General features: G+C 42.5%; 1 protein-coding gene across 2 annotated transcripts in view; it reads right to left on the reverse strand.

Moving 5' to 3' along the window:
- CRACDL (CRACD like) overlaps positions 1 to 12,315 on the reverse strand; it is a 43,317-nt gene extending 31,002 nt beyond the window's left edge. For both annotated transcript variants that reach the window (XM_074816913.1, XM_074816912.1), the window contains exon 1: positions 12,222 to 12,315. The gene's annotated coding sequence lies outside the window, so the exon portion shown is untranslated. The remainder of the gene's footprint in view (positions 1 to 12,221) is intronic.
- Between the last annotated feature and the right edge of the window lie 12,931 nt (positions 12,316 to 25,246).

Raw genomic sequence — 25,246 nt, forward strand, 5'->3', positions numbered from 1 at the left:
AGATAACCCTATTTTCTTTCCCAAATATATAAACTCGGAGAACTGTTCTATCTGTATCTCCCCTTTTTTCCTTCAGAATAACTTATTTTAACAATATCTTTAGGCAGGTTTTCAATCTTTCAAGCTTTTTCTTCAGTGTCTGTAACAAACCCCCCAGTATTAATACATTCATCATAGGAAAGATTCAATTAAAGCATGATACTTAAGAGGAAAAACAAAAAAAAACAGAGGCCAAAGTTTACCCTTGGTATGACTCTAACTGCTTGTCACTTCCGTGATGTAAACAGAGATTTGATTGTTTGTTCTGGAGCCAATTTTATCTTTCTCAAAGATTTGCTTAAAATCTCTGATGGCCTACAAGTTTAATACCTGTGCAATGAAATGCTGACAAAATCCAGCAGCTTTGAATCAGCACCACCAGCACTGGTAGTATTCAGTGTGCACTTATGCTTGGATTTGGAGGCTCGGCTGCGAAGCGGGGCTGCTGAGCTTTCTCATTTCCAGTTTCCCCAAGGATTTACTGAAGTCCATCACTATATTAAATCATCATGTGATCTGAAGACTCAGCAGGATTCACATCCTAGAGCAGCAGCCTGCAACACTTCTCCCCTGTTAGCAAGGGCAAGATTTACCACACTGCTGGCAGTCATACACTTTTCCTCCTCTTCTTTTTTCCTTCTCATTTTATGTGTGGTTCTTTTCACAGTGGAATACTAGAGATACCTGCTTTATCAGTTTATTATGAGATTTTATAAGCCCAAAATGTCTGATGATAAATTGCTAAATATTACGTGAGTTTATAACAGTATTTTTTCTATATTGGACTTTTCCCAGCAGAGACTTTTTCCACTTTCTTTCTTCTTTCCCATGCCCTTTCTAGATGAGCTAGGATACAAGAAATACAGCTGAGACTACATGAGTGCAGAGAATAGAGAGGGAATATGGCAACACAAGGTGTGTTTATTCCTCCTCCTATCCCTCCCAAATGTCAGTAATTTCAAAAGTGTATACCCAAAAAAATTACAGCTGAACGACAGCAATTTACACCTTTTATTCCTGTGTTGTGCAAGAATAGTCTATTTCTAGTAGGCAAAGAATATCAAGAATTAAGGTTATTTTAAAAAAATCTGAATTTACAGAAATTATTTCACATGAAAGGAAGGCCTGCCCTTTTCTCTCTCCAATATCATGGTATGCACTAATATTCCTACTGGTATTACACAGCCTTGTGGATTTGGGAAAGAAAAGGCAGGGATTCTGGGGATATAAAGAGAACCAAGCACTTAGAAAGACTCCTCCAGCTGAGGTAGCAACCAAACTGAAAACATCTTAAATACCAGGGGCAAAGACTGGGGCAGCTTTTCCTCACCCATCCCCTCTCCGAGGGCTCAGGTCTGAAATGAAGGCACCGTCCACAGGCCATGCAGCCCCTTCTCCTGTCACATGGACTGCAGAAAAGGGACAGCTCGAAGTTTCCAGAGAGAGCAATCCCAGGATACCCGCCACGATCCCCTGCCAGCAGCCAGTGCATCAGTGGAGCTGTCACACCTCTGGAGATGCTCCAGCTCTCCAGCACGTGCGTTAGCGAGAGCACGATCTGGGCATAGCCCTAAGATGCCGTGCCTTGGCATAGTGCAGGTTCAAAAGTGTGTCGTGATCACCTGCCTCTCTACCATATGTCAGCACCTATACAGGATCTGTATATATTCTAGCTGTGTCTCCACCCTTTTTTAAATTATTAAAATTAATTTACCCACATATTTTCTGAGAAAACTGTACTGTTTTCCTCTACCAAATCTATATAAAATATCAAAGATAAACTTCATGTCAAACCAAGAAGAAAAATGCTGTCACTTTTTATATACAACTTTGTCTTTTATTTTCAAAGTTGGGCAGATGCTCATCTCCTTCCATTTTGAATCAGTAAACTAAAAGTATTACTTTGCAAAGTCTCTGACTTCATGTGTTCTCTCCTTGTTTTAATAATTTAGTGCAGATGCTGTTAGCACATACTTGTTTATGCTGACTGATGTCCACGGGGACATCATCTTCAAAATGTGCTATTTTCACAAATGGTTTGCTGTCTAAAACATGATAGTTCGTTATACATCTTCATCAGTCTCACACTGAACCTGGTACACCTTCCCCATCTTTTCTTGTCTGCATTATTGATTAATAAAAGGTTTTGTTTCTTTGCTTGTGGTTGACTTTCTCCAGCTACTGCTACTCTTGCAGCATGTTCTCATGTTATTAGAAAATCTGTATATTGCACAACCACAATGATGTGGTGAGAGCCTGTGTGCCACTCATGCTCAGAGCAAGGCTGGCTGTGAGTAGCTTCGCTACCAGCAGCCCCTCCCTGGCTGCGTGGGTCCTAGCCCAGCACCCATGTGAGAACACTCACCCTGAACCCAAAGTCAATGCCCCCTCTTTAAAACTCTGTCTTTTAAGGATCCTCCCATTCTCTTCCTAGTCACTGTCAAAATGAATATAGCTACCTGTCAGTGATATGCCCTTTCTCTCAGAAACGACTAACAAATTTAGTTGCACCAACACATAATCTCTTCCAATGCTGCTCTGTGTGCCAGAGTTTGCTATTCCTCCACCTCCAGCATCAGTGAGATGGAGGAATAGCAAGCTGTGGCACAGGGACCAGCACATAAAACTACTGACACGCTACTATCTCTCTGCACCAGCCCTTTCCTTTGCAGTACTCACACCTACCACTCAAATCCCCTGTTGCATGCTGTGTAAACATAAGGTGGTGCCCAATGTCCCTGTGATCACTGACAGAAGAGACACCAAGGGATGCCAAGTAATAAAATACCTGCTAAAAGGAAGGTGGGAGAGGGGAGATAGGGTATAGCTCACTGCATGGGCTCCCCTTCCAAGCCTTTGAGCAAACAGGGTGAGACCTGCCAGGACCAGCATGTCAGACAGGAAAAACAGAAGCAGCAGCAGGTGCATCTTCCCAAGCCTTTCAGTGGGTTTTCTGGGTGTTCAGTTGTTTTGGCTTGCTTCTTTCACTGCTATTGGGCAGTGTGTGTTTTCCATCGCCTAACCAGCCCAAACTCCTCTCTGGCGCATCTGCCCTGTTATTCCGAAGGCTGTGCAGATTCTCATGTCGGATCCTCACCAGACCTTTCGCTGCCATGCCCCTGCCAACAGCACATTCCTTTCTCTATTACAAGCACAACACATTTCCAAGGGACGGGGGGAAAAAGCCCTGCTCTCTCTACCTGTTTTTTTCAAGAACTGATAGACGTTCCTTTCCCCATTGTTTCTGAGAGAAATGAGAAACACTCCATAAAATAAACTTTCCTCCCAAGCAGCTTTTGAAGAGTGAGCTTCTTGTTTTTAAAAAAGTGCATTGCAACAGAACACACAAACATAAGAGGTCAGAAGGCACCACTGGGATTGCCAGCCTTATGTCCTGGATAGCACAGGGAATACGCTGTCCCCCAGAAGGGTGAAGGGAACTCTGCTTCCCTGATAGAGCTCTGTAACTCATGGATACACACCTTGTCGAAGGTCATATTCTGTCCACGGGAAAAGCCTTAGCTTGTATGTTTTCTTTAAACAACAACAACAACAAAAAAAAGCAAATCAAACAACCATATAAAAGAATTTAAAAGGGGCGGGGGGGGGGTTACATTTGCAAAAGAATAAAGCAAACTCAGGTGAAATGTCTTATTCCTATGGAGCAACCCTTTCCTTCTTGCTTTCAGTTAATAGAGGGGCTAGGATATCTATTCTACCAACGTGGAAAACATTATTATTAAAAGACCTGTTAGAGTAATAAAGCCACATTGACTCTCTTTCTTCTTTCTTAGCATACAGGGATAATAAAGACATAGCTGTTTAACACAAAGACTCAAGACCTCCCCCGGCCAGCTCCCTATCAGAGATCCTCTGCTATATTTAGGAGCACAAACAGCTTGACATACTACCAGAGTTTTAGGCTTGTATCAGCCACCTTTAGTGACAGAAGCACAATTTGTATTTTGAGCTTAAATAATATCACGTGTTCATGTAGAGTACTTTGGCTAATAATGTTCTGAAGAAGTTCATCTTTTTTGTACAATAGCAGGTTAACATCAGAGTCAAGGGTCAGGAAAGTATTAAAAACTCACTGTGCCCCTCCTTGAAAAGCAATAGAAAAGAAAGTAAAGTGTCTTGCTTTAGTTAGAACAAAATTACATTTGATTCTACACGTCGCAATTGCAATTATTCTTGAATTCAGCACTGGGAACATTCCTGAAGCTATTTCACAAAAATAATTATACCAGGTCTTTTGGTATTCAGAATGAGTAGAAATATCAACATTGTTATAAGGTCTCAGTGCCTTCAAATTCATGGAAACATAACAGGGCTTTCATTGATCCTTCCTTGCTTATTAGAACCATGAATACAATAAATTGTCTATATACCCATGTACACACACACACACACACACACTTACTTTGTGGCAAAGAAAGAATAAGAATCACCTGGAACCACAGCAAGCCCTAAGGAACGGCTGCCCCATCAATTAACCTAATGTAAGTGTGTTCCTGTACAGTGCGAGGTTAACAGGAGTTTAAGATACAGAAAGTGTTTAGCACTACCCAGAATGAGATCCTTATTCAGCTTTATCTGCTATTCTGAAGAAAACTCAGTGCGCCAAGGTAACCAGACAATGAAGGCAATTGCTAACATCAGAGCTGAATGTGGCCCAATTTTCATCCCTTCTGAGCCTATCTATACCGCATGGAGTATTTACTCTCAGCTCCATGATGTGTTGTGTACTCAACAGTGTCATTTCAACAGTTTTATTAAGTTTCTTTAAAAGTTAATGACAAATCTTTTCAAATGTCAGGTTCATCTGAACATAGAATATAACTATATCCCAGGCCTACTTCCAAACATTTTGCCATTAGTGTGATGAAAAATAGTCTGGTTTGGCCAGACACAAGTAACGAGGAAAGTGTATGAAATGAGACTAGGCTGGGCTTTACCAGGTTCCTTGGGAATTCCTATGCTGGAAGGATGAAATAATCACTGGGATCATTTCTGACCCATGTGCAGAATAGTTTTAATATTGTTGATTTAAAGTACAGAGAAAAGAAAACAGGGAATGCAAAGAGAATGAATTAAATAATCTAAGCGAAGCCTGAGCTCTTCCAGGCAGAGAGACACCAGCCTACCAGCTGACACTAGCCAGAACATAAGCAGGTTGATTTCCAGGAGCTGCTCATGAAAGGTGCCATCAGGGGCCCTCAGTCCTCAGCACTCACTCAGCTTTGCCTCGTTTCAGCCCACATAGCTCTGCCGAACTAGCTGCAGTTGTGCGCTAACCTGGAGTCACCTCGGATGCAGGGATAACAAGAAGCCATGTCTCCAGCCCAAGGACCGGTTCGCCCTCCTGGGTCATCCTAGCATGAAGGAGCAGTGAGGATGGAGTGAGATCCAACTGGAGCTGCAGGAGGGCAGCAGGAGGTGGTGGAGAAAGGGAGCATCTTCCCCTGCATTCCCTCTGCAGGGCTCTGACTGCAGACTCAGAGGCCAGTTTCTTCCCCAACATCCACACGGAATGTCCAAGAGGTACAGCCACTGTCAGCGCAATCTCAATCCTCTGAAATTTCCCCAGGCAATAGCACTCACATATTTCAGCAATAACTGCTACCTTGTAAACACATTCCACATTCCAGTTGCATTAAACCCCACAGGCCAAATGCAAAGCTGGACAGCCTCTTGTCTAACTGCAGTACAAGGCTCACTCTGCAGCGGTACATGTGGCAGGCTTTTAATTGGGAAGGACCTTATTTAGCCTCTTTTGACCCTTTCTAATTTAGTCCCTCTCAGCTTTCAATTGATAATCATTTTCTTGAGCCCAGATGGGAGAGAGATGAGCCATGGGCTCCTTTCTCTTTCCTCCACCCATGTAAACCCTCAGATCACTTCCAGAAGAAAGAGCACGAGATTTTTAATGCAAGGTCACAGCAATACATGACTACCACAGGGGTTTCAGGTAGGAGTCCAGTTAAGTTGGACAGTCTTCCTAACCCAAATAATTTCTTACGTGAACAGGCTGGAAGGTTGCTTTCTGATCACACCACAATAAACAAGATTGCTGAGTCCTTTCATCTTTGCTCGGGACCTTCCTCCACAATCTATAAGAAAAACACAATCAGGTTTTCACAAATGTAAGACCTCTAATTTTTTGTACATCCCTCACAACATGCACTTGCAAACTTTTCATCCTTACTATCCATTCAGGACATGTTTGTTATTTTGTGTTGGAAAGAGGAGATATTTTCCTGTAGCTCTTCTCTCCCTGCAGGTCTGTGCTCCAAAACAAGGATATGAGCAAATGGAAATAACTGCCACTTGCTCAGGTTCTTTTTTCCTCCTTCACTCCTTCCCTGCAGCAATAACCTCAGTGAAAACACCCTCTGGCAAGTCACTCTGCATGTTTCACCTCCAGCTGCCACTTCAGACTTGCAGACTTTTGGAAGTCAATACCGTGAATGCAGCTTAATAGTTTTTACTGCTTCCCTGTCAGAAGTCCAGAGCCAAGTCTCTAGCATACTCTACACCACCAGCACAAGCCCACTCATTCCCTTGGACTGGGAAGTAGAAAGGATTTGCATGTGCCAATTTGTCCAGGACAAGTAACAGTGAGCATGTGTGCTCATATATTCAGAAGATTATATGCAAAAATCTTACATGCAGAACAAAGTGAGAATAGGGGACTGGAGAAAGTACAAGAGAGGACAGTACTGAAGAGCTCAAACCTTCCCTGAGAGTGTTTATAACAGTAAGGGACATAGTCACTGGGAGGGCTCATGCTCCTTGTCTAGCCCGAGCCGCAGAAGAATACGCTAACAGTCACAGCATCATACCAACTGTGCATCCTCTCTCACCTGCAAAACAGATGGTTCCAGCCCTGACAGTGCTTTCATCTTAAACCGGCACAGGCAGACAGGTGATAAACATCACCATACAATGCTGCTACTCCTTAGGTTTCATTTCCTAAGGAAACAACACTTACGTGACTGCACTCTCTCTCCTGCTCCATTTGCCCGTTTCCCCACCGCTTTTGAAGCCGTTTGTCTTTTCCAGCTGAGTTTGATGGAGAGACACATCTCAAAGCTATGAAGCTTCTACCAGTTTTGTGAAAACTGGTGATCATGCAGAGTCCCCTCTACAGAAAAGCTGACAGCAGAAGGAAAGCAGTTGCTTGTTCCTCTTGCTAGCCAGCTGAGCAGCCAGTACGCCCGTAGCCCAGGCACTGCCCTGATGAGCTTCTAGGCTGGCCATTAGAGGTTACAGGCAGTTTAGGGTATGATGGAGAGTCAGAAGCAGAAGGGAGAGACTGAGAAGTGAAGTCCTGCAGAGAGCTCATGGGGGTATGCATACTGCAGTGGGGGAGCGCTACTGGCCTGGCAGAAGCCAGCTGCTGTTTAGAGAATGACACTGATGTTATCCTGGTGCTGCTGCTTAACTTGGAGGTAGAGAAAGGAGGGGAGGGGAGGGGAGAGTGGAAGAGGCAGTTACCAGCTCTTGCTGCTCTCTAAAAGACCTGAGATTCGGACCTGTTCCTGACCTCAAATCACTTGGGACTTTCTGGAGAACATCACAGCATTTCAAGGAACTGTGCTACAAAGGTACAGTTGTTTCCATTCATACCACTACAAAGCCTACCATGACAAATTTACGCTGAACCAGTCCATACATATACAATGTTGGGATCACAACCAGCCTACAACTTGAAAAGGCTCTCCAAAAGGGGATGAGAATTGTTGGCTTCCCCATTTTCTAGATGGGTACAAAAGTATGGAGAGATTAAATGTTTTTCTTGATGTTCTTCAAGAAGCACCTCTCAGAGCAGAGACCAGAGTGAGTCTGTCATGCAGAAGCAATACTCAGCTCCAGGCCTGTCCCTTGGTCCAGCTCTGCTGGAGCCACTGGAGCAGACTGAGGTGCCCATTCTGGTCCAGGGCCCAGCTCCCCATGGCACCCTGTGGCATACTGGAAAGCAGGAGGCAAAGGGAACTGGATCCCACTCCCTGGATCTCCCTTGGAAGGGGTCCTATGGACCACTGGTGGGGAATACAGTGGGAAAAATGTCCCCCTTTTCCCACATCACCACTTGCCCTCAGTCTCTTCTCATTTCCAACACTGAGGCAGAAATTCACCCTATCTTCCTCTGACCTGAGGAGCACCTTCCTTGTGAAACTCTCTGCTGGTTTAAGATCTCTTTGGCAGAAAGCTCTCACGTGAACATTTTTCCCTGGCTGCATCTCCCTCTAGGCAGTGGAGAAAAGATATTACTAGGTCTAAACCACCTTACTCTGAGGAGATGCCTCTCTGTGGAGGATGGAGGGAAGCCAGGGTTACATAACAGCTCAGTTGGGTGCTCTGCATTCCCATCCCCATTGTCCTAACCCCCATGCCAAGTAAGCCCCAAAGGCTACACAGAAACCTGAAGATGACGTTTAGAAGGGGCAGAAAGGAAAAGATCCATTTTGAGACTTATCCCCTTTATACCCAGGCTCCCTTCTTTGAATATACCACAAATGTTTTACTTCAATACTGAAAAGCCCAGTGAGATGCAGGTTATTAATTTATGACTATGACAAGATTATTATGGTTAATTTAACATGTCCAGGCACTTAACTAACTACTGTTGGGAAATATTTGTCACTAATTCAAAAATTTTCTGTCTGCAATTTGACAGATATAGCACAAGTGAGCTGCAGAAATCCAGCATGACATAAAGAGCTCTCATCTGCCATCACCTTTACACGTGACTGTACAATACTTGAGCTCTGCCTGATTTAAATAAGCACAACAAAATGTACTGCAGCGTTCATAAATTAAATGGGATTGGAGTTCAGATGCTAGAAAAATCTAACTTAAGTGTATGCTCTTCCAGACATAGGAAGACGAGCAGAGAGGCACACAACCTCCCCATGGGGAGCAAAAGGGACAACATTGGGAGGGAGGGTGGCAGAGCAGCATTTCTAATCAAAGCTCAGAAAGCAAAGCTGTGCAAGCAAAAGCTGCTTGTGTGGGCTTTCCTCCCACCTCCTGTGGGTGTACCATGATCCCAACCAAGTCAGGTGGTGAAGAGTAAAACCACTGAAGTGGTTTTATTCAGGAGCAACCTGTCTCTCAGGCATGGCACAAAACCTCCAGGGCCATCTCACCACTCCTGGGGAGGGAACTACCCACCTCAAACTGCTGTGTTTCACTTGCTTTCCCAGGGAGGCACATGAAAAATCTGTGTGTACTGAGCTAGTTACAGCAACAAATAAACAGTCATGTCCAAAATGACCAGTCTTATGGCACCGCTGAAGCATCCCAGCACTTCTTGGCTTTTTCTGATCCCTTGGGCAGGTCCAAAGTCAGTGATGAATCATTTTGCCCACAAAGGCTCTTTAGCTCTGTGGTTTTGCAAGACCTATCAATCACTATCAGATGCATCCCACATATCAGCCCCTTCCCAGTGCAGGTGCTCCGTGCATTGCCTGGACTTTTTCAGTTCTCTCACACGGTAAAGTCTCCTGAGGAACAGCATGTTTTGGTACACTTAAATCTTTGAGCTTCACATAAGGGTGTCAGGATAAAACTTGGGAACATACTACCAGAGGGGACTTCCTGAGCATTCAGTCTCCCATTGTTGCTGGCAAACACTCCATTTAATCCTTTCACAGGATGATTAAAGTCTTATTTTGAAAACTATTCAATTTTCCCTAGTCCTTTGACTGAAATGCTATTCCAGAACTTTGTAACTCTGATGGTTAGAAATTCCCAGACTAAATGGCCAGTCTATACCTGTTTATTTTTTTTGCCAGTGGAATACTTTCTTTGAAGCAGCTTTTCTCTCCTGCTACAGGTATTTAGAGAAGACAGGAGTCTCCCCTCTCAGCCTTCATCTGAGAAGCCAAAAAAGCACAGCACCTTAATTTCCTCCCAGAGATAAGCTCTCCATTCTCCTGGCCATCTTACTAACCCTTCTCTGCACTTGTCCCGCTCCAAGCTCACCTCTTCTGGCAGCCAGATGCCCAGAACCAGACAGTGGATTCCAGGCAGCCTCTATAACTAGATGACACAAAAGTCACTCTTAGATTTAAGCTTCCCAGCTCCCAGTTAGACTTGCACAGGTTGGCAGACAGGCAAAGAGGAAAGCATTCACCTTCCACCTCTAGCTTGCCGTCTCCTGCAGAGTCCAAGGACATGTTTGAGCCACTTACCATCAAGAAATGCCATTCTGTGCAAGGCCTATGTTCCAACAACCTCCCCAGACTTGGCTCTTTCCTACGTCCAGCCACCCAGATCGCTGATGCTGGCTGCCAATATCAGACTACAGGACCCATTCCAGCTTCTTTTCAAACACCAAAGCGCCAACTTACGCTCCCTTCGCTGGTCTCGCCAGGGCGCAGCCATCTGTGTATCTGCAGAGTGTCTCTGGTGTAGGTGTAATGGGAAAATATTTAGCCTTTTACATGCAGTTGGCAAATGTACTAGCTCAAGTTTGAGGAAAACCTGGCCCTCTTTGCTGAGGGGCCTCCTTCCTTTTAACATTTTTTGGAGACATTTTAAAAATACTTATGAGTCATGGCAATGGGCAGGGAATGAGATGTCTAGCAGAGCTCCCAGCTCTAGCAGAAGAGCATTACTAAGAGGACACTATAAGGCTTTGTGAACAGAGGAAAGATCAGGGAGTACTGGATGACTTAATCTGTTGGGTCCCATGCTACCCTCTGAGGGTGCTGCTTTACTAAAACAGCTAGATCAAAGTGACTAAAGATGGTTCAGCTGTTAACTGTCTCCTGAAAGTTGTTGACCTTGAGGCTGGAACAATTAAATGAAATGTGAAGCACCTCCTCAAACAGGTATTTCTCCTTCTCTGTCCTACATCACCTAAACACACAGTAGTGTGAAGTTACACCCTTGGGAGAGCCTTTTGTAACAAAGAACATCCCGAACTGCATGAAGATCCTGCCCTGGTATAGATTTTTTTCTCTCTTCTTAATTGGACACATATAGACTGTGGGTCCTAGGAATGGATGTATGAGCTCTCCCATATGTATGATAGAGACAAAAAACTTGGGATACCATTTTGGACACACACACTTTGAAAAGCAGCCGCTGTATCAGGTATGCAATGTGAGACTCTGGGAATTGTTTTTCTGAATACTAAGTGTGGAAAATATCAATTGAAACTGCACTCAGTCTCTCTGAAGAAATCAGCTCTTGAATGCCTTAGAGCCAGCTTCATATTAGAGATAATTAAAATATACAGCTTAAAAATACTCCGGTCTTTTATGTCCCTATTCAGAATCCACCACTACAGCCTCCTGTGCAAAAAACCTACAAACATGCTTGCAGTGTACCTGTCCTAGAGATGTGCAGCCAGATCTTTGGCTGATGTCACTTGGCAGGCCTCTGCTGAAGTTAATTGGAGCTGTACCAAATCATATTGCTGAAAAGCTGGAGCATACTGTTTATAGACTTCTGAAAAATGCAAGTTAAATAGCCTGTATGCACCTGGAGACATTAATTTCCACATTTTTCAAAATATGAAAATTGTATTTCCTGTGAGGAGTGGCCCTTCAGAAAACTATCATGCCAGCCCTGTACCTGTACTAGATATGAATAGACTGCTTTAATTCCCACCATCTCTGCTATCTATGAGAGGCTAAAGCACAAAAAAGACAATTTCTTTTTCCTAAATTTTTTTTAGAATATCACATTGCTTTAGTTTTTACATTTGCCAAAGGGTTTCTACTTGTAGTCTACCAAAGGAACACAAAAAGCAGTATCAAATCTGACGATTGCTGGCCTCTGCAAAAAATACATAGTTAGGGGGACTTGATGCTTTCCAATTTGTAAATGTGCTAACAAGGAGCCAGTGCTGTGACAGCACAGCAACCAATAGCTCTTGATCACTTAAGGATTCTTCATTAGCCAACTCTACAATAAATTAACTAGAAAAGTTTAAAGGTTGTTTTCAACACTTTATAAACAGACACCATAAGGAACTAGGGAAGACAGTTCATCTTTCCACTTAACTTTTTTACTTACCACCCAATGAAATTTTAATAAGTACAAAGGCAGGTCAGTACTCCCACGACTGAATGTTGTGCATCTGTGTAACCAAGAAACTCATTACACCTGTAGGAAAACAACCTTTAAAGCACTTCAGACATAAACTTTCCTCAGCTGCTTACCTGCGTGTGTTCCTGTTTGCCAGATTCAACGTAACACAAAGGGCTACTGGTGTTTCAAAAGGGATCTGTCACCTTGCCAGACATTTAAGCAGTAGCAAAACAAGCAGAGGCACTTTCAATTTTGCACGGAGGATTCCAAAAGTCTCGATTCGGTTTGGCTTGGATGGTACACCCTATGTCTCATCAGCTGCCCAGCACTGTGCTACACTCTGCCTTCCCGAAGCGTGAGTTGTTAGCACTGCCCGGATCCCTTCACCAAGTGATCCCTCTATCTAATGCTGAAGGAGCCGGTCAGAGAGGAGAAAGCACCAGTATCCCCCAGTTGCTAGGAAACAAGCAGGGAGATCCTGACCTGAATTCTTAGCAGAGGCTGATGTTGCTCAGGAAGCTTAGCTGTGTCCTTCTTGGAAAGGCAGGGACATGGCGAAAAGTTACTCCTGGCTTTGCAAAGGCCACCGCATAGCACCACCCAAGACAAAAGGACAGCAGCTGAGCTATTTTTACGACAAAAAGGCACCTGTTGTGAAAACGGGAAACATGCAAAAATGGAGGGTGAATTTTCTGTTCTTCGTGCCAATAAAACTACGAAGTTTTTAACCTTAAAATAAGATCTTTGCATTTCAAATTTGGTCATTAGATAAAGCGGGAGAAACCTCCCACAATGTGCACAGCCTCAACATTAACAAATGCAATGACAGAATACTAAACAAGAAAATCAAGAAATTAAGGTTATCCAAGACACGTATGCTATGAAGCATAATCTAAAGCCAAACTCGTAACAGAAAACTAAAGACAAGCAAATCGGGAAAGTTAATGATGACACAAGAAGTCAGCATTTACTGACCTTTTAAATATTTTAAGTTACTGCCATGCCATTGTATTAATTACTCTATTTAGCTTGCAACCTCCTCTGCATGCATTTTCTAAAAGATGAAAAGTAAGAGCTGAACTAGAACCGAAGAGCTAAAGCGCCTCTGGGTCCCTTGCATAGTGTATACCTGACCCTAGTTATCCTGTAGAGTAGAAGAAAATAATGACTTCTCAAATGCACCATAATGTAAATGTCTCACACAGACCTGATTATCTGAAAAAAATGCCTGTTGCTTTCTACTGACTCCAAGGAACATCCATCCTCTTGGCAAAACCAGCAGGAAAGTGATGCTGCGCACACCACGTGGGGCATGGCTCCTGCAGGCTGGAGGGGCTGGTGAGGCCGGCAGGGGATTGAGGGATGTTGGAGCAGAAACAAGTCCTTCCATTCCGGCCGGTCACTTCCCCATTGCATCTGGGCACGTTCCCACATGTGAGCAGCTCCGTCCTTGCTCGAGCAGACACTGCCAGTGCCGGACAGGAGTATCTGTGAGGACCCACACCCAGCCAAGGCAGTAGCTCCAGGATCATCTTTGTAGGGCACACTTTCTGCATGAGAGATTTGCAGGGGGTATACCTACCACCCAGCCACCACGTGGGCAAAAGCCCTTTTAAAGAGGGGTCTCAGGCACAGGGGGACTGGCCTGTCATGTCTAGAGAAGTCCAGCTATAACCTTAAAAGGGAATTACTCCACGGCTTACAATAGACTGTCATCTGTTAAAAAACAAAGCAATGTTTTAATGGAAAGGAAATGCACACAAGTGTCTTTGCAGAAATGACAGACCGTCTCAGCTGTGCAATAGCATACCTAATGCTTACTCCTAATGTGTGTAGTGTACCCCCAAAAAGGCTCTCCTTTCATTATAATATACAGTCCAGTTCAGTAGCCCAGTACAGCTGCATTCAACACAGGTTCAGGGTCAGGCAACAGTCTCTTAGCTATCTCTCCCTCCCCCATAAATGACTGTATTTACCCAGGGAGTCAGTCTATCTCTGCAGCAATTATAACGGCCCAAAAGCAGATGAGTATTACACTGCTTCAAGTACCTTTCTGAACAAGAGCCAAAGCCCATCATGATTATAGGAAAATTATAGTTCTTTTGTTCATTTCTCTTCTTTCATCTTTTTGCAGAAATAGGAAGAGCTCAGTGTTAAGTCCTTTCCCAAAAGCACTTAAATTTCCAGACAAAATAGTTACAGATGTCATGACCCCAGGAGCAGCAAAGCTAAATTAATCCAGGTTTTAAAGAGAGTCGCAACAAAAAAGTCTTTATAGATAACCAAGTGACCTTTGGAGGAAACAAACTGAAAAATTAAGAAGTATATACTCGCTGCTAAAGAAAAGATGATCACGTAACAGAATACTGAATGCAAGTCAGAAATCATAGCTCTGTGCAGTGCAACTGTATTTTAAGTAGTGCAGGTATTCTGAAACAATTTTCTTTATGAAAGGCCATCTTAAAGATACCATCACCAGAAGGCAAAATGATGCAGAGAACCTACTCATAGAAATATTTGTATTAGATAGCGCTAGATTAATTTTTTTACTATAGATTCCACCAAGTGGAGTGGATGTCACTTCAGTGCATTTTTTCTTACAAATTCTTCCAAATGGCCTTAATGTTCAGCAACACAACAAGTTGACACTAAATAACAGAAATTACAGAAAACAGAGGAAGCTTGGCAAAATAAAAGGTGCAGCAAAATGTAAGCTTTTAATAATGAGGCCCTTAATAGAGGCAAAGAGAAATTTAAAGACACAAGCATGGAAGACTTGAGAAGAAATGGAGAATTGCTGAGCCTGAAAGAGAGAGGGAAAGGGAAAGCCTTTCAGGGACAAGAATTTCAGACGTGAAAGGGGAGGAGGAAGATGAGAAAAATACTTCTGAACTTTTCTGTAGACAGACTGAAGGGCATTTACCAGGGCTGGTGATGAAGACAGTCGTTCAGGTGGATGCCAGAATCCAATGATCTCCTGGCCACAGACGAGCAAATAGCTCAGTCAGTGATTTGTCATTGACGCTCTTAGAAAGCTGCCAATTATTATACGGCTATTAATTTTTTTAGGTATTTTCAAGCATAATCAAAATGCTGTGAAGACTCATGGGAAGTTTTAAACTTCTGTGCAAAAAAGGGAGTGTGAATGGTACATGGAGAGTGATAACAGGCCATAAACCAGTGAGAATCACAAAACAATAAAGCAGCTTTATATAAAAGTTAGAAAAAGGATGTAGATGGGAACAATGCTGCTGGAAATGCTGATTCAAGGGAGAGTCCAAACTGTGCACCTTTCCTCCCTCTTAATATTTCCTCTGTTCATGTCTTGAGCAGCAAGAACAGGTGAGTAGTAAAATGGATCTGGGTGGGATACAGAAAAGCCATTCCATAGCATTAAAAATAACCTGTCACTTCTTCCTATTTTCTAAACTGGCATAACTCCACCAGCTTCATTTTATGCCAGCTTAAGATCTGGCCAAATGCACAGAATAAAAGGTGGCAGTTCCTCTTACATGCTTCACTTTGCCTGCAGGCAGGTTTCAGCAAGGCACGTGTCTATTCTAGGGGAAGATACTTAATGAAGGATTTAATCTTCCTGATGAATACAGAAGGATGCTAAAGTACCAAACTCGTCAAACACACCTTGCAACAAAATACATTGTTAAAAATTTGCTTTACTCAGCTATGTAACTGTAAAGCCACGTAAAACAGACGGTTCAAAATTACTTGACTTCAACCACTGAAAGTCAAACGCTGCTGTCCGAATCTCTCTGCAAAGGTATAGTTTTACAGTAATTGAGATAGTACGTAATCCGGTCACATCTCCGCATACATCAGTAATACAGTACCGAGAAGTCTCCCGGTTGTTCAGACGCAGAAGGAGCTGCGTGAAGCATTGATTCACGCTGATGAATTGTAACCAAGCAACACTGCCAGCATCCCTCCAGCCCATTGTTCATCTGAGCTGGGAAGAATAGCAGCAGAACAGTACTGAAAACCTGCCAAACTCCGGCTTCCCCAGTGAAAGGATACCATCCCTCTAACACTAGATATAGCAAATTCTTTAACCAAAATTTAACAGAAATAAACTCTTATTTCCCTCCCAGTAAAAAGATAATGACATGCCTGAAGGCAGCAAATTAATTTCTGTGTGTCCATGACTCTCCTGTAAATAGCCTTTACAAAAGAAACAGTTCAAATTTACTTTACACAAAAAGTGCAGGCCAATGAATTATTCATCTGAGCAGAGGGACAGAAATACTGTCTTTTTGTTAGTCTGGCTATTAGATGCTGAGAAAAACTAAAGACAACTTTCTCAGATACAATAACTAATCAGTAACAACACAGATGAGATGGAAAGGAAGTAGATATACTTGAAAAATTTGTTCAGTGAGAGTTGGCAACAATTTTCCATGTAAGTGTCTGAAACCAACAGTTAACACACAAAATTCAGCTACTACATCATCATCAATGCGAACCTTATTATCAACACAGGCATAAAAAAATGATGTTACAATACTGAATTTTTTCCTTTTATGGCAGTTAAGTCTGAGTGGTGGGATTATTTGTTCTGTTTAATGCCACAGACCTGGACATCAAGACCAAAATTCACTGTAAAATGATCCACTGTTGCTCTTTATGGGAATAAGAAGATGACACAGTCTGCCAACAAAACTGTTGGTTACTAGAGAACCTGAATTTTCAAGATGTGCCACAGTCCCCCATTTTACCAGAAAAAAGAACCCAAAAAGCACATATATAAGTTAAGAATAAGATACAGAATCGACTTGTTCTTGTAATGTAAAAGACAGGCTACCAGCTGTGTGCATTTCTCAAGAGTATAAAAAACCAAAGCACTGACCTGTAAAACAGAAATAGTAATAACATCTGCTAGACTTCTGGGCTCTGAAATCGCATTCCCTGAGAGCGAGTTTCCAAAAGAAAGGCTGGGCACTTATGTAAGATACCGCTTCCCTTTTCAATGAATCGTGCTTCTCTTTTGAAACATCACTTAAAAGCCTGAGTGCAAAACCACATACATCTCTCTTCTCTGGGAATAAAAGTAGAGCAAAGTAACAAACTGCCATGGCATTGACAAAAAAACAGATTTATCAATGCCTATCAGAATTTGGGATATATTAGATCACCCTCTTTGCTTACTCCCTGCTCTTCTTTTTAGTCAAAACAGGTTCCTAGATGTGGTCTTTTCAACCCCATCGTGGGGGATCAAGAAGTCCTGTTCCCTATTCTACATGGAGTATCACCAGGATCTCACACAGGCAGAAATGCTGCTCCTGCTTAGGCTCTCTCTGCTTGGTATTTAGGGTCTTATAAAGTCCTCAACACTGCCAGAGGTTTTGACACTCCACAGAACTTCTTACAGGGTCAAAGTCTGCTCTCCCATGGCATGAGTTCCTAGCAACTTCCTCTCGGTTGTGAGCAGGTATTTAGAGCAGAACTTGGTCTCCTTCTTTCCACTCATATGTTTGCCAGATGGCTTTATTTAATGTCTATTCCCTGGATTGGCTCTGAGATTGATTTTTTTCCTCTACATTTGCCATCTGCTGGTCCAAACAGCTAAATGATACATTTGCTTTTCAATCTCATGGCACTGATTTCATTCTTCCTGTCAACTTGGCATCCAGAATAGTATGGCAGGCAGACCAGCAGGTCTGGGTAAGGCCTCACTCCACCAACAGGAATTGCTCCTTCTCGTGCCTTTGAGAGCCATTACCACAGAAGCAAAGTTGTAAGAGGGAACAAAGCACAAAGCCAGAGCAAAAGACAATTACCGAGAGGAACTGAACTGTTTTGTCTCGATGACGAAAAGTGGTCTGTGTCGTGGCTATCGCCTGGAAGCAGGATTTGCAGCCCCAGCAGCTGGCATTGCGTGGCCTCGTACAAAGAGAAGACATCATGTTGTGCAGCAGCTAATGGCAGAGAAATGCATGTGCACTTCCAAAAGAAACAAATGCTGTGCGGAAAAAAACCTGACTTAGATCCCCCAAATCATTTTCCAGAGTCTTCAGCAACTGTCTTGCTCTTTTGTATGGGGACTCCTGTGAAATAACTAGCTTGAAAATGGGTACCATGCCCATGCCCTACAGGGTACCCAGCCTGGGCAGCACTCCAGGGGACAGGGAAAGGCCAGGACAGGGGCCTGCAAAACTGCAACAGCAGCTGGCTGGGAAGGGTGTGAGGAAGAGGATGGAGGCAGCACTGAGGAAGGAGGAAGAGAAAGGTGCCAAAAGGTCTTGCTATGACCCCACCTAAACGCCTAACAGCAAGGTATTACTGAGCTGCCTGAATGTGCATGTTTTACCCATCTTGTTACTTTAAACTCAGAATTTTCTAGAGACGATTCCATCTCTTGAGTGCTTGCACAGTTCCAAGCACAATAGCTCCTTGTGCTGACTGAGTCCTTTGAACGCTACGAGAATACAATTAACTAATAAGAGCAGTAAAAAGCTTGGTGCTATTCATACTTGAGAAGATTTTGCATGGCTCTGGACAAATCATAGCCACAGCAATACCCTCAACAAACACATTTTCTAATCCCCTCATTATTATTTTTGCTCTCTCTTAGAGGTATTTTAAAGACAGAAACAAACATTTCTTTCACAAAAAAAATTATTAATTTCATTTCATATCTGAATGTCACAAAAGACTAACAATTTATCCAAATAGTCTAAGTGAACAAAAGCTTGAGAACTCCTAGTTCAATGCTTAAGTTTGCACATACACTTGTCTTTCTGATTCTCTTGTGGTTTTGGTGGCTCAGCTGACATCCAAATAGCCTGCCTGCTCTCAGGTTTGCACCACATGGTAAAGGAAGTGGGAACAGTGTTGAGGTCTATAGCATCTAGATCTCTTAATGTTTAGATAAATGCTGAGACTACAGACCTGGTCCTACTTTTCCAGAGCTCCCCACCTCAGTCATGAAACTAATAAACCTATCCCAGCTGTTCACAGTGTTCTTGGTCTCAGCAGCTCTGATCCAATGCCCACTGAGGCCAAAAGAAAGATTCCCTAATTACCCAGTGAGTGCCAAATCAAGTGCAATGAGACTCAAGTGCAACTGAAGAACAGGATGTATGAACAAGATGTATAAATTTTTTTGCAATGCAAATTCCTTCACTACTGGACTGTATTGCACTGACCTGCCTGCTCCAGGTCTTTGTGTAACCTGATACTTCGTACACCGCCCAGCGTTCAAGGGAGTGGTCTGAGAAACAAATTTCTTCAAATTCCCAAGCTGCTTTATGTACTTCATGTTAGCAGTTCACAAAGCAATGACAATCAGATTTCTGGTTGTCACCATCATGAATGAAAGGATAAAAATTCAGTGACAAGTTATGAAATGTTACATCTGCTCGAGAAGGTAGAACAACCAGCCAAAACCAACATGTCACAGAAATGTGTAAAACAGCACCAGATCTAGTCAGATAGAGCACAAGCCAGGTCTATATTTGAAAGCTGCACTGGTACAGATGTTAGTAGGTGTACTGAATAAAGGACAGGAAGACTGTACCACCAGTCTGCATATCCATGGTAACCAAGAGAGGATCTCCTGGGGAAAGGAGTGGTGAGGTGGGAAACAAAGGAGCTTTATTCTTTTCCCCTTTGCAGCAGGGCTAAACAGCTTTCCCATTATATAGCGAGATTATTTAGGTTGGGGCTGTGTTCACCCCCAAATAACAACAGCAAAGAAGGAAAAAGAACAACAGGCGTTCATCAGCATCTTCAGTCCACAGAGGGCTTGTCTAGCTTTCACTGTGGTCCACGTCTCTGCATGTTCACAGCTATTGTTCCACATAAGCTGAAGTTGATGCAAACACACCCAGTCATATTACAGACAACCCATTATAATATACACAATACAGTATAGTACCCAAGACATACATTGGTTGGCTGGGGCATGCAAGCTAAAGAAACAACGGCCTGCTATGCAGCTATCAGTATACAGCAGTTAAGTATGAAGTACCAGAAGAGCTCATTTGTCTTTGTGTATACAAGTATGTTCTGAATACATTTATGATGATGCAATTGCATCCGCTCTAAGCAAAGTTTGACAATCTTCAGTGTCTTATAACTACTCATAAAAGTTCTACTGCTGAAGGACAACATCCAGTGAAAGAACGAGCTATTGCATAAGCAATGAAATGATTGGGATCTCCATACAATGCACAGTGATACCAGTGTGCTTATTGCATTACTCTGATGACCCAAAGTGCAACCCCTTGAGCTCCCACTCCTCTGTGTACCCCAAACGGCCCTTGCAGAGTCACCGTCTCTGTCCATTTCCTTCCAGTTATCAAGGGAGCAAGACACAGCGCTGCGGCCGACACCAAGCTGAGCCCACGTGGACTGGCTGCTGGGCACCTGATCTGCCAGGCAGGAAGCCAAAAAGAACAAAAGAAATAGGTACTATCCACCCTAAAGGTCTATGTAACCTCTGAAGTAGCAGGATGAAAAATTATTACAAATGCAGTTACTTTTAATAATTTCCTTTTCTTATTCTCCTGCCTCTGCCACAAATTTCAGTTTAGTCCCTTTGTGAGTCTGATAACTCTCTGCACATGGTCCATTTCTCTGGCTTATTCCTTGGTGCAGGTTCTCCCTCTGCTTCACTAGAGGCAAGAAACAGTGACATGAAAAAGAAAAGGGAAGAGAAAGAAAACCGAGGCAATAAAGCCTTAACATACTCAAAATGCCATCTGAACATTCAAACAGGAGCAGAAAAGCTCCTTCTTCTTTTTAAATATTTCTTTTGTTTCCATGCTATACTGTCTACAGGGTATTTTTTTTAATAGTCTGTTCTAAAATAAGTTGGGCATGGTCTTGTTACTAAATATTGTATGATTTGATAATCATACAGCAGAGCAAACTACTTTCCTAATCTGGAATAAATTCTTAAATTCTACAGTGCCTTTAAGACAATGGGGTTTAAGTACGTTTTATTTCTCCAATGACATATAAGCCCAGGAAAAAGTAATTTTCTCTCTATTTTAGTTGAATTTGAAAGCCTTGGAATTGACAGTTGTATGTTAAAATTTTACACCTTCATTTTTACAGCTACATGAAATCTACATTGATTTATGCAGCACACAATGTCTTTATTTCTTGATTAACCTCCCTTCAGGCTTTCACGGTAAGCCAGTGATATTTTATTAGAGAGGAGATAACAGTGATACTTGCATTAACTTCCTTCATTATAATCAGTTGCTTGTAACATTGGCAGGTCCTTGTCACTTTAAGGTCCTTTGGGTGGGAGGGCAAAAGGATGAATAGCTTGTGATGGTGTAATTGAAGACCAGCCCACCTGTAAGAGGCAGGTTACAGCTGCACAATGAACCTTGGTTCTGACACACTCAAGTTTGCACGTTGACTCAGCAAAGTAAATAATGCTCTTTTCAAGCAGCCTGCACAAAGTTGTCAGGGCGTTCTGGTTTAATACACAGCATGTTATCAGACATTACACATCCAACATAATTAATTAAAACATTTAAAAACTGAAGTGGTTTCCCCTGGTATTTGACAATCTGCTGTTCCTAAGCAAAGTGGCTGAGAGTTTAATAAGAAATGTCAGGAAAACTAGTTAAAATTTGAAGTTCATTTTGATTAAGAACCTTCTCATGTAAGTAGACCATCTGCACTTTCCTATCGCAGTAGCTCTCTTACCTACACTACCAAATGGCTTTTGCTTCCTTACCTTAACCTATTAAAGCAGATATTGTCTCCAGATCACTACACACTGTACAGACCTGTTGTGGAATATAATATTTTAATGACACCACAGCAGACTCTTGAGCTGAGCTAATACAAGCTCTCAGCTTTAGTCCAAATCTGATAGCAAAGTAAACAGAGGTAAGATGATGCTGAGTGCTACTGTAAATTCCAGCCTAATTTCATCCTGAAAAATGGATGGAGAAAATAAAATGGTGTAATCACTTATAAATATTATGATGAAAATAGAACATTGGTCAGGTTTATTGTGCCTTCTGCTTCAGAAATAGAGGCTATTAAAGTAACAACTAGTCAGATAAGAAAAGCTAATAGAAAATGAGGCTTTATATTGTGAAGATACAACTGACAAAATTTAGTGTTGTAGGAGCAGATGCGGTTGGAAAAACAATGAAATACTTTCCGGCAGAATTTGCAAGTTTGTTTAGCGGTGATGGACCCAGGAAGCCTCTGCTGGAGGCTCCCACCACCATCACCCACAGACCCAAAGTCCCCACAAATCCGACAGGAAGGCTCATACTGAGATGTACCTATTTGGACACATGGTCCTCTTTTACAACCCAAATTATTGTTGTGTTTGAGCTACAGCTTGTGGTCTTCATTCAGAATAAGACTGCAAAGCAGCTGGGCTGGTTATTAAACCAGATAATTAAAGCAACATTAATAAAAATTACAGAATTAAAGGTTACTTACAGTCTAATTGCCAGTAAGCCCTTTTATTTATTTCGCTTTGACTAAGAAACTTGCTACATCAGGCTCATTGCAAGAGTTGCAGAGAAAATTTCTGAAAAGTTTCAAGAAAACTAACCAAAAATCTTTTGTGTTCACATGACAAACTCTTTACAGTGCTCTCTGCTCACAGAGTCATTTGGCATCAGATTCACAGGGCCAGCTTTTACTAAAATAACCTCTCACCATGAGAAAGCTTGTGGAAACAACCTCTTTACTCTAGAGCAGATAGGATTTCCTTAAAGTGCTCCACCAGAGTCCAAATATAAACCCTCATATGCTTGTGCTAACAGTGCTGAGTTACACAAGAGATGGTAACCAGCTGGAAGAGCATTATTTTGTCAAAACAGCAGGTCAGCTAGCATTATCCTTCTGTATACTGCAGACTCACTGCAAATGTCAGAAAGGAGCCAGACTGTTTATTTGTTTCAGATATCTCTGAAACGGACCAACTTTCAGTCCCATAAAAACTTTGAACTTTGTCTGTTCAATGGTTGAAGCCCACTCAGGGATCCCGGAATATCAGGTATGCAGTATTAAATTAATACACACCCATGATTTCAACTTGCTTCTAGGCAAGAAATGTCTCTCTTTTTCTCCGATCATCTTCCACTGCTAAATTTCAAGCTAAAAGCCAACGGGAAAATTAATAACCCAAGTTATTGATGTATCTGAGTTAAGCATTACTAAAGCCATGGCTATAATTCAGAGCAAGTGTAAAATGCAACAGAGCTTCTTTATCCAAGAAGGTAATGAGAGCAACAGAACCACTATCTACAGATGCATGGCAAGTTCAAAGAAACAACTGATGCTGTGGGCCAAAGGAGATGTCCCTTAAGATTGTTATCACAAATGCAGATATTTGTACGGCAGAGGTGTTTCTGTGGGAAAGAAAGGAAGGAAGGAAGGAAGGAGGAACTCTGTAGGAAAAACGATACAATAAAGGCAGCAGAAAGTCTGAGAGAGTGAGAATAGTTGTTGGGAGAACTTCCCTGAAAAGACCTAACAACAGAGCACCACCTCACTGGTGGTAGAACAAAGTAGGGAGCAATGCTCAAAGAAGCCTTCCTCCTCTTAGCTGAATTCTACTTCATCCATGGAATCAAGGTTTGGGTTGGGTTTTTTAATTACCAGGATTGGATCTGGCTTCATCACCAGATTAACATTATCTAAAACTGATTAAAAATTGCCTGGTTTTGACCTAAGTTTTGACAGCCTGAACTCAAGTGAATCCAGGGTCACAACCCCAATTCTGACCTTGCAGCAGTTCCTCGTTCTGTCTTGCCCAAGCATGGTTTTATTTGTACATGCTGCTCTATGTTCTCAAATGCCTGCACAAAAGTGGAAGAAGCAGCAGTAGTTTCACTTTCAGGTGGGTTTTGTTGATTTCTTTCACAGCTGTGGCAAGAATTAATAATGGCAAACCTCTCAAAAGAAGCCAGTGAGCCTGTTCTACAGCCATGAGGTCACAGACAGGAGGACACCTATGCACCACACCAACCAGTGGGACCCAACACTCGCAGGAGCTGTGCTGGAAGGCCCCATTCTCCTGTGCTGAACTCCATCAATCTTTCACAGGAGCCAGTAATGCTCCTCACTGTCTCCTGTAGCCCAGCTTACCAGACACATTACCTTCACACCATCACGGCACTCAACACAGCACTCCTTCAGACACGTGCACAGGGGAAGCAGGTACCTGTGAAATTCTGTCCAGCAGATAGAAGAGCAGATTTCCTGAAGTCCCTTAGGCTTCTCAGCTGATTGCAGTATGTGCCACGGTTTCTCAAAACTAATCAGTTGTTTCAAAGAAACATAAAACTTATGAGGAGAACGTGTCAATTCATTCACAATATATGCTCCTCTACAAATACGTAACACAGATTGGAACTGACATTTAAGATGACCCACACCCTATATAAGCCTCACACAAACTGCCTAGTTATTCACTTTTCCAGCTTGGCAAACTAAGCCTCCATACTCAGTGTCAAGCTAAAACATTTGTTAAAATAATTCTTGGCTTCCTTCCACTCCAAACAAATTCATCAGGCAGATATTTCAACTCCTTTTTGACTCAAGCAAGCAGAAGTAGGGAGGTACAAAAGTAGAGGTATAAAAGCCTTCATTAGCTAGAACATGACTTTTTTGTACACCTTTTTCTTCCACATAAGGATAATGGAAGGTTTCGGCTATTTTTAAGGTCACTGTCTCCAATTAAGAGTAACACATGAGCTTTAAACAAATCAGACAACCGTGGAACAATTTTAATCCCTGAATGAATAAATCCCTTGGGGGACCTGGCTGCAGAGAAATCAATGGGCAATTCTATTAAGCCCTAACAGCAAATAAGGCACAATCCGGCTTCTACAATGAACCTCAAAGCCACAAATCCTGTCATAAGAATTTATCAGATTCGTGTGATCAGTCATCAGTGTACAGAGCCAGATTATACCCAGAATGTCTTCTGCTTACAGCAGCTGTTGGAACTGCATTGTGCTAGATCATCTTTGTGTTAATCTTACGGGGGAAAATAAGACAGTAATAAGCGTTAACTGGGTGAATACTCATTTGTTCCAGTGAACTCCTACCCTTATCAGCACCCTGCTGCTCACTGACCTTACCTCTAGCTCAGAAGCATTAAGAGAAGTGTCAGCTGTGACTGTGAGAAGCTTGGCATTTGCTCCCA

Source organism: Strix aluco, chromosome 2, assembly GCF_031877795.1.
Source record: "Strix aluco isolate bStrAlu1 chromosome 2, bStrAlu1.hap1, whole genome shotgun sequence".
NCBI classification, from domain to species: domain Eukaryota; kingdom Metazoa; phylum Chordata; class Aves; order Strigiformes; family Strigidae; genus Strix; species Strix aluco.